Raw genomic sequence first — 9880 nt, forward strand, 5'->3', positions numbered from 1 at the left:
TTCTTCTCAAGAACCATTGGACCAAAGAAGTTCACATTTACATGAAAGCTTTCTGACATAGTGTAGATTCAAGTTTGCAAAAACCATGGCCTCCAGGGGTAGGTTTGGGGCCATAATAGGGACTACGGTTTTACATGCAAATAGATATGGAAAATCTTCTGATGTGGACCAAGGTGACACAGGTGAGCGATGTGGCCCATGGGCCTCTTGTTTTATAAACTGGTGGTGTCTTTCATGGTCTTCTTCCTCACTGGAAAAATACTGTTGTCTTGTTAATACATGGTTTTGAAGTGGACATTGTTTTCAGAAGTAAGGATGTAGATGTAAATCATGTTTTCCCCACAACCCCTGGCCAATGGATTTGAATAATTAGGAGCTAGGATGAACTAAAAATTGTCTACCACAGCCACATACAAACAAGAGGCCCAAGGACCACATCGCTCACCTGAGTCACTTTGGCTCATACATATGTATTTAAAGATTTTTCCTATATATTTGTATGCAAAACTTTGATCCCCCATGTGACCCCATCCTACCCCTGGGAGCCATAATTTTCACAAACTGAAATCTGAAATATGTCAGGAAGCTTTCATGTCAATATCAGCTTTTCTGGCTCAGTGGTTCTTGAGAAAAAGATTTTTAAACATTTTCCTTATATATTTGTATGTAAAAACTTTGATCCCCTATTGTGGCCCCATCCAACACCCGGGGGCCATGATTTGAACAAACTTGAATCTGCATTATGTCAGAAAGCTTTCATGTAAATATCAGTTTTTCTGGATCAGTGGTTCTTGAGAAGATTTTTAAACATTTTCCTTATATATTTGTATGTAAAACTTTGATCCCCTATTGTGGCCCCATCCAACCCCCAGGGGCCATGATTTTAATAAACGTGAATTTGTACTATGCCAGTAAGCTGTCATGTAAATTTCAGCTTTTCTGGCCGAGTGGCTCTTAATTAGAAGATTTTTTAATGACCCCAACATATTTTTGCATTTTTGTGATTATCTCCCCTTTGAAAGGGACATGACCCTTCTTTTGAACAAACTTGAAAGCCCTTCACTCAAGGATGCTTTGTGGGAAGTTTGGTTGAAATTGGTCCAGCGGTTCTTGAGAAGAAGTCGAAAATGTAAAACGTTTATGACGCCGACGACGACAGACAACGGGCAAATTTTGATCAGAAAAGCTCACTTGAGCCTTTGGCTCAGGTGAGCTAAAAATATAAATGCTCACCATTTACGAATATCACAGTTTATCATTCCTGTCGGTGCATGGAGTAAACTGCCAATCTGCAAGATATTTAATTATCAAATACTTTTATGCTATTCTCTAAACTGAGCACACTAAAAACTGTAATTCATATAATACAACACAAGAGATGTTTCTAAAACACATATGCCCCCCCCCCCCCCCAAGTTGCAAAATTGAAAGGGTTATACCCGTGCCTCATTTAATTGATAGTAGTTACACCAATTCAAAATATTGAGCAGACAATACCTTCCTATGTCAAGAGTGGACTGACCATGTGACCTAAGAATCAATAGGGGTCTTCTACTCCTTATATATGCTGTACAAGTGTACCAAGTTTGTTGTCAATCAACCAATTAATTCGTAAAATATAGGAAACATCCACCTTAATGTATTGAATAGTATGGATGAGAAAGCATGGGCAGGAAGATAGACATGAACTCTGATAAGCCATATAGGAGGAGAAGCGTTCACAAACTATTTTATACCCTACACCCCTCAGATCCACTTTAACTTTAAGGATAGCAATTGGATCCTCCTGTCCCTACAACTTGCACATCTACAAATGGCATTGAAGCATTGTACAAATTCTCAAGTCTATCAGATAAGCCATATAGAAGTGTTCACAAGGTATTTTAACATCCTCCACCCCTTTTAGATCCACTATATCTTTTAGGAAAAAACTTTGGATCCTCCCATTCCGACAATATGCACATCTACAAATGACAATTAAGCATTGTACAAAGTTTCAAGTCTATCCAATAAGCCATATGGGAGGAGAAGAGTTCATAAGCTATTTTACATCTTCCACCCCTCTTAGATCCACTATAACTCTTAGGAAAACAATTGGATCCTCCTGTCCCTACAACTTGCACATCTACAAATGGCATTAAAGCATTGTACAAATTCTCAAGTCTATCAGATAAGCCATATAGGAGAAGTGTTCACAAGGTATTTTAACATCCTCCACCCCTTTTAGATCCACTATATCTTTTAGGAAAAACTTTGGATCCTCCCATTCCGACAATATGCACATCTACAAATGACAATTAAGCATTATACAAAGTTTCAAGTCTATCCAATAAGCCATATGGGAGGAGAAGAGTTCATAAGCTATTTTACATCTTCCACCCCTCTTAGATCCACTATAACTCTTAGGAAAACAATTGGATCCTCCTGTCCCTACAACTTGCACATCTACAAATGGCATTGAAGCATTGTACAAATTCTCAAGTCTATCAGATAAGCCATATAGGAGAAGTGTTCACAAGGTATTTTAACATCCTCCACCCCTTTTAGATCCACTATATCTTTTAGGAAAAACTTTGGATCCTCCCATTCCGACAATATGCACATCTACAAATGACAATTAAGCATTGTACAAAGTTTCAAGTCTATCCAATAAGCCATATGGGAGGAGAAGAGTTCATAAGCTATTTTATATCTTCCACCCCTCTTAGATCCACTATAACTCTTAGGAAAACAATTGGATCCTCCTGTCCCTACAACTTGCACATCTACAAATGACATTAAAACATTGTACAAATTCTCAAGTCTATCAGATAAGCCATATAGGAGAAGTGTTCACAAGGTATTTTAACATCCTCCACCCCTTTTAGATCCACTATATCTTTTCGGAAAAACTTTGGATCCTCCCATTCCGACAATATGCACATCTACAAATGACAATTAAGCATTGTACAAAGTTTCAAGTCTATCCAATAAGCCATATGGGAGGAGAAGAGTTCATAAGCTATTTTACATCTTCCACCCCTCTTAGATCCACTATAACTCTTAGGAAAACAATTGGATCCTCCCGTCCCAACAATATTCACATCTGCAAATGACAATGAAGCATTGTACAAAGTTTCAAGTCTATCTGATAAGCCATATAGGTGGAGAAGCGTTCACAAGATTTTGTGACAGAAGGAAGGACGGACAGAAAGTACAAATACAATATGTCTCCCCCTGGAAGAGGGAAGATATAATTATATGAGTGCATGTATATATACACACAGCACTAAACATAACTTAAAGTAATTCCACCCTCCTATGATGTCATCAGATTTTGCAAAATCAATGATTTATTTAGATTTATGCATGATAGGAACATAAATTTTGTTAGTCTTTTCCGATAGTTATTGTTAAAAAAAAACAACCTGTTAAAACAAGAGGTACTGTGAGCAATGCTCACTAAGAATACCCCTCGCTTACCCCAATCTCCTAAAGGGTGTTGGAAATAGGTAAAACTTCAATATTATGATCCAAAAGGTATCTAGGAACACAGCATCTCCATGCGATGAAAAAAGCCGTTAAAGAATTTAAATGGAAACCATATTGCTACTTTGATGTCCAGTGCGCGTGACCTTTGACCTTTTGACCCCAAAATCGATAGGGAACATCTTCATCCCATGGGTAGTCCATATATATGATATGGTGACGGTAGGTGGAAAGGATAATGCTTTAGAGCCCGGAAACCATTGCGTCTACAGATGGACGGACAGACAGACGGACAACCCGATTCCAGTATACCCCTCCCCACAACTTGTTGCGGGGGGTATAATAAACTATTTCAAAAGTCTAAGTTATAGATGAATAATCAATGATACGATTTAAATCAAAATAGATGTGTGTAACATTTCACTATAAAGAGTTGTATGAAAATGTGATTTGTGGAAATAAATAATAATGCTATAACTCTAATTAGAGGCCTGTGATCTTAATCACATCCTAATTAGTGTTAGAGTCAGCCCCCTGAACTGTAGCATATCCTAATTAGTGTTAGAATCAGGCCCGTGAACTCAATCACAGGCTAATTAGTGTTAGAATCAGGCCCGTGAACTCAATCACATGCTAACTAGTGTTAGAATCAGGCCCGTGAACTCAATCACATTTCAATTAGTGTTAGAATCAGGCCCGTGAACTGGATCATATCCTAATTTGTGTTAGAATCAGGCCCGTGAACTCAATCACATGCTAGTTAGTGTTAGAATCAGGCCCGTGAACTGGATCACATTTTGATTAGTGTTAGAGTCAGGCCCGTGAACTGGATCAAATCCTAATTAGTATTAGAATCAGGCCCGTGAACTCAATCACATGCTAATTAGTGTTAGAAGCAGGCCCGTGAACTCAATCACATTTTACTTAGTGTTAGAATTAGGCCCGTGAACTCAATCAAATTTAATTAGTGTTAGAATCAGGCCCGTGAAGTCAACCACATGCTAGTTAGTGTTAGAATCAGGCCCGTGAACTGGATCACATTTTGATTAGTGTTAGAATCAGGCCCGTGAACTGGATCATATCCTAATTAGTATTAGAATCAGGCCCGTGAACTCAATCACATGCTAATTAGTGTTAGAATCAGGCCCGTGAACTCAATCACATGCTAGTTACTGTTAGAATCAGGCCCGTGAACTGGATCACATTTTGATTAGTGTTGAATCAGGCCCGTGAACTGGATCACATTTTGATTAGTGTTAGAATCAGGCCCGTGAACTGGATCATATCCTAATTAGTGTTAGAAGCAGGCCCGTGAACTCAATCACATGCTAATTAGTGTTAGAATCGGGACCGTGAACTGGATCACATTTTAATTAATGTTAGAATCAGGCCCGTGAACTGGATCATATCCTAATTAGTGTTAGAAGCAGGCCCGTGAACTCAATCACATGCTAATTAGTGTTAGAATCAGGCCCGTGAACTCAATCACATGCTAGTTAGTGTTAGAATCAGGCCCATGAACTCAATCACATTTTAATTAGTGTTAGAATCAGGCCCGTGAACTCAATCACATTTTGATTAGTGTTAGAATCAGGCCCGTGAACTGGATCATATCCTAATTAGTGTTAGAATCAGGCCCGTGAACTCAATCACATGCTAATTAGTGTTAGAATCGGGACCGTGAACTGGATCACATTTTAATTAATGTTAGAATCAGGCCCGTGAACTGGATCATATCCTAATTAGTGTTAGAAGCAGGCCCGTGAACTCAATCACATGCTAATTAGTATTAGAATCAGGTCCGTGAACTCAATCACATGTTAATTAGTGTTAGAATCAGGCCCGTGAACTCAATCACATGCTAATTAGTGTTAGACTCAGGCCCGTGAACTGGATCACATTTTAATTAGTGTTAGAATCAGGCCTGTAAACTGCATCATATCCTGCTTAGTGTTAGAATCAGGCCCGTGAACTCAATCACATCCTAATTAATGTTAGAATCAGGCCCGTGAACTGGATCATATCCTAATTAGTGTTAGAGTCAGGCCCGTGAACTCAATCACATCCTATTTAGTGTTAGAGGCAGGCCCGTGAAGTGGACCATATCCTAATTAGAAGCCCATGAACTCAATCACATCCTAATTAGAACCCTGTGAACTCAATCAAATCCTTATTAGTGTTGATTATGTACCTCCACTTACAAAAGATTTTTAATATGCATCTCGGGTACGAATTAATACTAGGCCTTTAGTAAAAACGAAAGTAAATTGTATGACGTATGCAATTTGTGTGTGTTTGAGTTCACGAAACTTCCGATTGTATCAGTTCACGGGCTTATAGACCCTGCCCTCCCCTTTACGTGTACGGCGTGCCGTAAACACCACAAAATATCGATGGTTTACTAAAACATTTAAGTCTAAATTTTAAATATTTTCCATTGTCCGATTTTGTCCGATTTTTTGTATGTTGTTAATCACACTTTTGTTTATTAAATTCCGTCGAGTTTGTTTCTGTTGCAATTACTTTGAGGTGATTTGCTAGATTGACTAGACTAAAAACTTAATGTATAATTAGGAAAAGCAACAAGGGATGCACCAAAATTGTGACTTTTACAATCCCGTTGTTGATTCTCGACAAATTTCAAAATAGTGATAATGTTAATATAACACATTATAATATCATTCATGAATATGGTCAGTTTCGGGGAGTATTTGTATTTTAAGAAACATGTTTGCTTTATATATGAATATTTTATTGAACATAAATGCCAACAGAAAACTACTCGTAACAACACAACTTAATGACAAACGGGATGATTTCATCTTCTCCACCGTCAACTTCCCATATTTGTGTGGCAATATTCCATTATCACTTGCATATGGTATTTATATAGATTACTCTGTATACCTAATCAGAATATGCTAGTAACGGCGGGTGTGACTAGTCACGAGGGGGTGCAAACTCTTTGCTGTCCTTTATAGGTCATCTGAGTATTAATTAGAAATATCTAAACGTCTGGGTACCCTTGATATAAAAGAGAAAAACTTGCAACCCTTATAGGATACTAAATTTCAGCCATTACAAAAAAGTAATCAATAGCATTACATTGTATTGAATATCTCTCGACGTTCATATAATTAATCTAGATGTTCGACAAATTTCATGAAATTATCAAGTACCTCTTGCGATATTAGGTAATCAATTTAAATGTTTGAACGATTAACTTGAGTAGAAATGAACGTGGACCCTCTGAAGAGTTGATCGTTTTTTATACGGCAACATTTGCAATGAACTAGACAATTACATTCTATCACCATCTAATAACATTTTGAAATTGGGAAACTAACCGGAGTTTAAAAATGGATGTGTCGAATACTTGAAATGGAAAAAATCATCCCTTTCCTCAGCTGCACTTCACAATCGACGGCCATTTTGTGTGAACCATTTCGCTCCTTTTCAGATGTTTGAAAATGGTTGCCGGTTGCGAACGCCGTACTAGGAATTTTGACGGTATTTGTGACTGGAAAAGTATGTCATATTCATTCAGACGGTATAGATCAATTAACGTTTTATACCATCTATCTACATGTATCTGTGTTTAGTGAGCTAGAAATATTGAAAAAAATTGAAATGTTGTGAAATCATTAAATTTCATAGAGGACCAATTTTTGTGGATTTCGCAATGAAATACTCAAATTATATGATATCATTATGCAGAGACTATATACATGAAATTACATACCACGAAACTGCAAAATATAGACAACCTACGAAAATTGGCCCATGCCATGGGTACATATTGGCTGACTTGTTTTCATCTTCTTATTAAACAGAATTATTCAAATCCCTTTACAGGAGATGAAATTTGTTTGTAGTCACATGCAATCCAACATTTAGATACATGGCCGATGTTTTGTTTATCAACAACACTGCATCCCTTTCATTCATATGTCGATTTAATATATGCTCAATGAACTGAAAACACATCTGCACAAAGTATTCCACATCTATTTCAGAGTAGGATGTTTCAATGAATATAGACGTCGATGGCGAACTTGAAATTCAGCTTCATGACAAATGTGATGTCTTTAGCTTATCATCGTCAACTTCTCATATTCATGTAGCAATTATCCTTTATCACCTGTATACATCCTCGCAAGCCAAGTGTCTGATTCGCTTAGTCTCCTCGAATTGAGAGTAAGCGAATCGGACATTTGGCTTGCGAAGATGCACCTGCATATGGTGTTTATGCTTCTCAATTCATTTGATAGGCGATAACACGGTCTGTGTACAATAATTTTCTAAACCGAAGCAGGCTACTGAAAAGTAAGTAGACGTTAAACGATTTTCAACATTTCCTTTAAGGTAATCAATGTATAAAAATGTGAAGATAACATATAGTGATCAATCTCATAACTCCTGTAAAGAATACAAAATTAAGTGTAGGACACGCACGGATCTCTGGATTTGCGAAATGCATAACGATCATATTTCATATATAATAAAAAAGGTGTGCAATTCTTATAATAAAACTATCAATTTGTAGGGTTTATGAAATAAGCCTAATCCACCCCAGGAGTTTACAGAATTTTGATCATCACTTGATTTATTTCCCCTTGAAGTATATAGGAAGATCCTTTTTAAAAAAGATATTCTTTAAAAAAAAAATGTAATTTCAAAATTACAAATCCGGGTAAAAATATACGTTATTACAATATGAAATAAAATTATTCATATGTACACATATTCATTCTTATTGTTTATTATGAAGAGCGAATGATTCTTCCAAATATAAAAAATAGACTTGTTATCAATTACCAGATTTCATCTATTATATAACAATGAATATTTACCTTTATTGAAAATGTGAAGATAACGAATAGTTACCAAGCTCATGATTCCCATAAAGAATACAGCATTAAGAGGAGGACAAACACGGATCCCTGCACATATTAGAGGTGGGATCAAGCTTCTAGGAGGGGTAAGCATACCCTATCGACCGGTCACACCCGCGGTGAGCCATATATCTTTAGCAGGTAAACGAAACAATCCGTAGTAAAAATCAGTATGTAAAGAGGGGCCTAACAATTCGCACACAGATATTCTAATATAACGGTCAAACTCAACTGCCTTGTTTGAGTGCTCAGGACAGGGGCGTTACAAGTTTTCAATATTTATGGTATACGTGTCCTTTTTTCCCCATGAATATTTGTTGGAAGCGATTATCTTCGATTACATGTGTGTTATGTGTATTTAAAGTGTTTTTCACCTGAAACAACATTATAAACTTTTTCATTGATTCATTGAGTGAACCCTTGTAAGCACGAAAAATAGCCAGTACTACCAGGACTAAGAAAACCTAGATCTCATCACCTGGAAAACAGACTGAATTAAGTTCTACGACTCTTAGCTCGCTTGGGAATATACATACATATCTAGTACAGATTAAACGTTATTTAAATCCTTCAATTTTACAAACAAATTGCGACAGTATCTCCATCATCAACTTCTCATATTAATGCACCAATTTTCTATTATACGAACTGATTCGATACGCAAGAGTTTGTTCTGCATATGATCAGTTTTTATATCGAGGCGTACTACTGACAAATAAGTTGCCTTTACAATGGTTTCAACAGTATCTTTTAAAGTTACTATTTTGCAAATGTTATGGTCGTTTAGCTATTTTAGAAACAAATACCTTTCATAGAGCAAAATTCTGTCTGATACCAATTGCTATTTTCCCCACGATACAATTACAAGAACCTATACGTCGTGACGTACTTTTCCATTGTGACGTCAAATGGTATGAAGTGCACAGGTACATATATGCATCACTAAGTACTAGGATTTTTCTCGGGAAGCCTTAACTGAGCTGCATATTTCTCGTGTATCGAACCACAATATGCTGGTGATAATGGAATATTGCTGCATAAACCCATGGGATGAAAATGATAAGTTGATGATGGATACTTATACGTAATTTTATGTTAGGTAGGGTTCAACTGTTTTATTTAAAGTAAGTGTTTCGCAAATGTTATGTTCGTTATTATGATGGTAATTGCAAATACAAGCTGTCATATGATCGAATGCTGTGTGAAGTGTTTCAAATGAACTGGCTCTTTACACACATATTTTGACTACGGATTACTCCGTTCACCTGATCAACAGAGAGGGTTTACGCGGGTCAACAGGGCATATTTACTCCTCCTAGGCACCTGAATCCACTTCTAGTGTGTCCAGGAGTCCATGCCGGTCCTACTCTTTGGTAATCTCTATAGGAGTATGAGATTTTCTGAACCTTTTCTACGGGATAGTTTTGTACAATCAACAAAGAGAAAACTACCAATTTGCCAGGTTCACAGAAGAAGCAAAAATGACGTTCTTAGTAAATAAAACATTAAAGAAAACG

General features: G+C 36.9%; 1 long non-coding RNA gene across 3 annotated transcripts in view; it reads right to left on the reverse strand.

Moving 5' to 3' along the window:
* Positions 1–5694, reverse strand: part of LOC130053452 (uncharacterized) — an 8657-nt gene extending 2963 nt beyond the window's left edge. The window contains exons 1-2 of one of the 3 annotated variants that reach the window (XR_008802033.1): positions 5670–5694; positions 1234–1289 (exon numbers count right to left, since the gene is read on the reverse strand). This is a non-coding gene — a long non-coding RNA (uncharacterized LOC130053452). Of the gene's footprint in view, positions 1–1233; positions 1399–3462; positions 3926–5669 lie in introns of those variants that run through there. The other 2 variants (XR_008802034.1, XR_008802032.1) reach the window with 2 other exon arrangements.
* Between the last annotated feature and the right edge of the window lie 4186 nt (positions 5695–9880).

Source organism: Ostrea edulis, chromosome 3 (genome assembly GCF_947568905.1).
Source record: "Ostrea edulis chromosome 3, xbOstEdul1.1, whole genome shotgun sequence".
NCBI classification, from domain to species: Eukaryota; Metazoa; Mollusca; class Bivalvia; order Ostreida; family Ostreidae; genus Ostrea; species Ostrea edulis.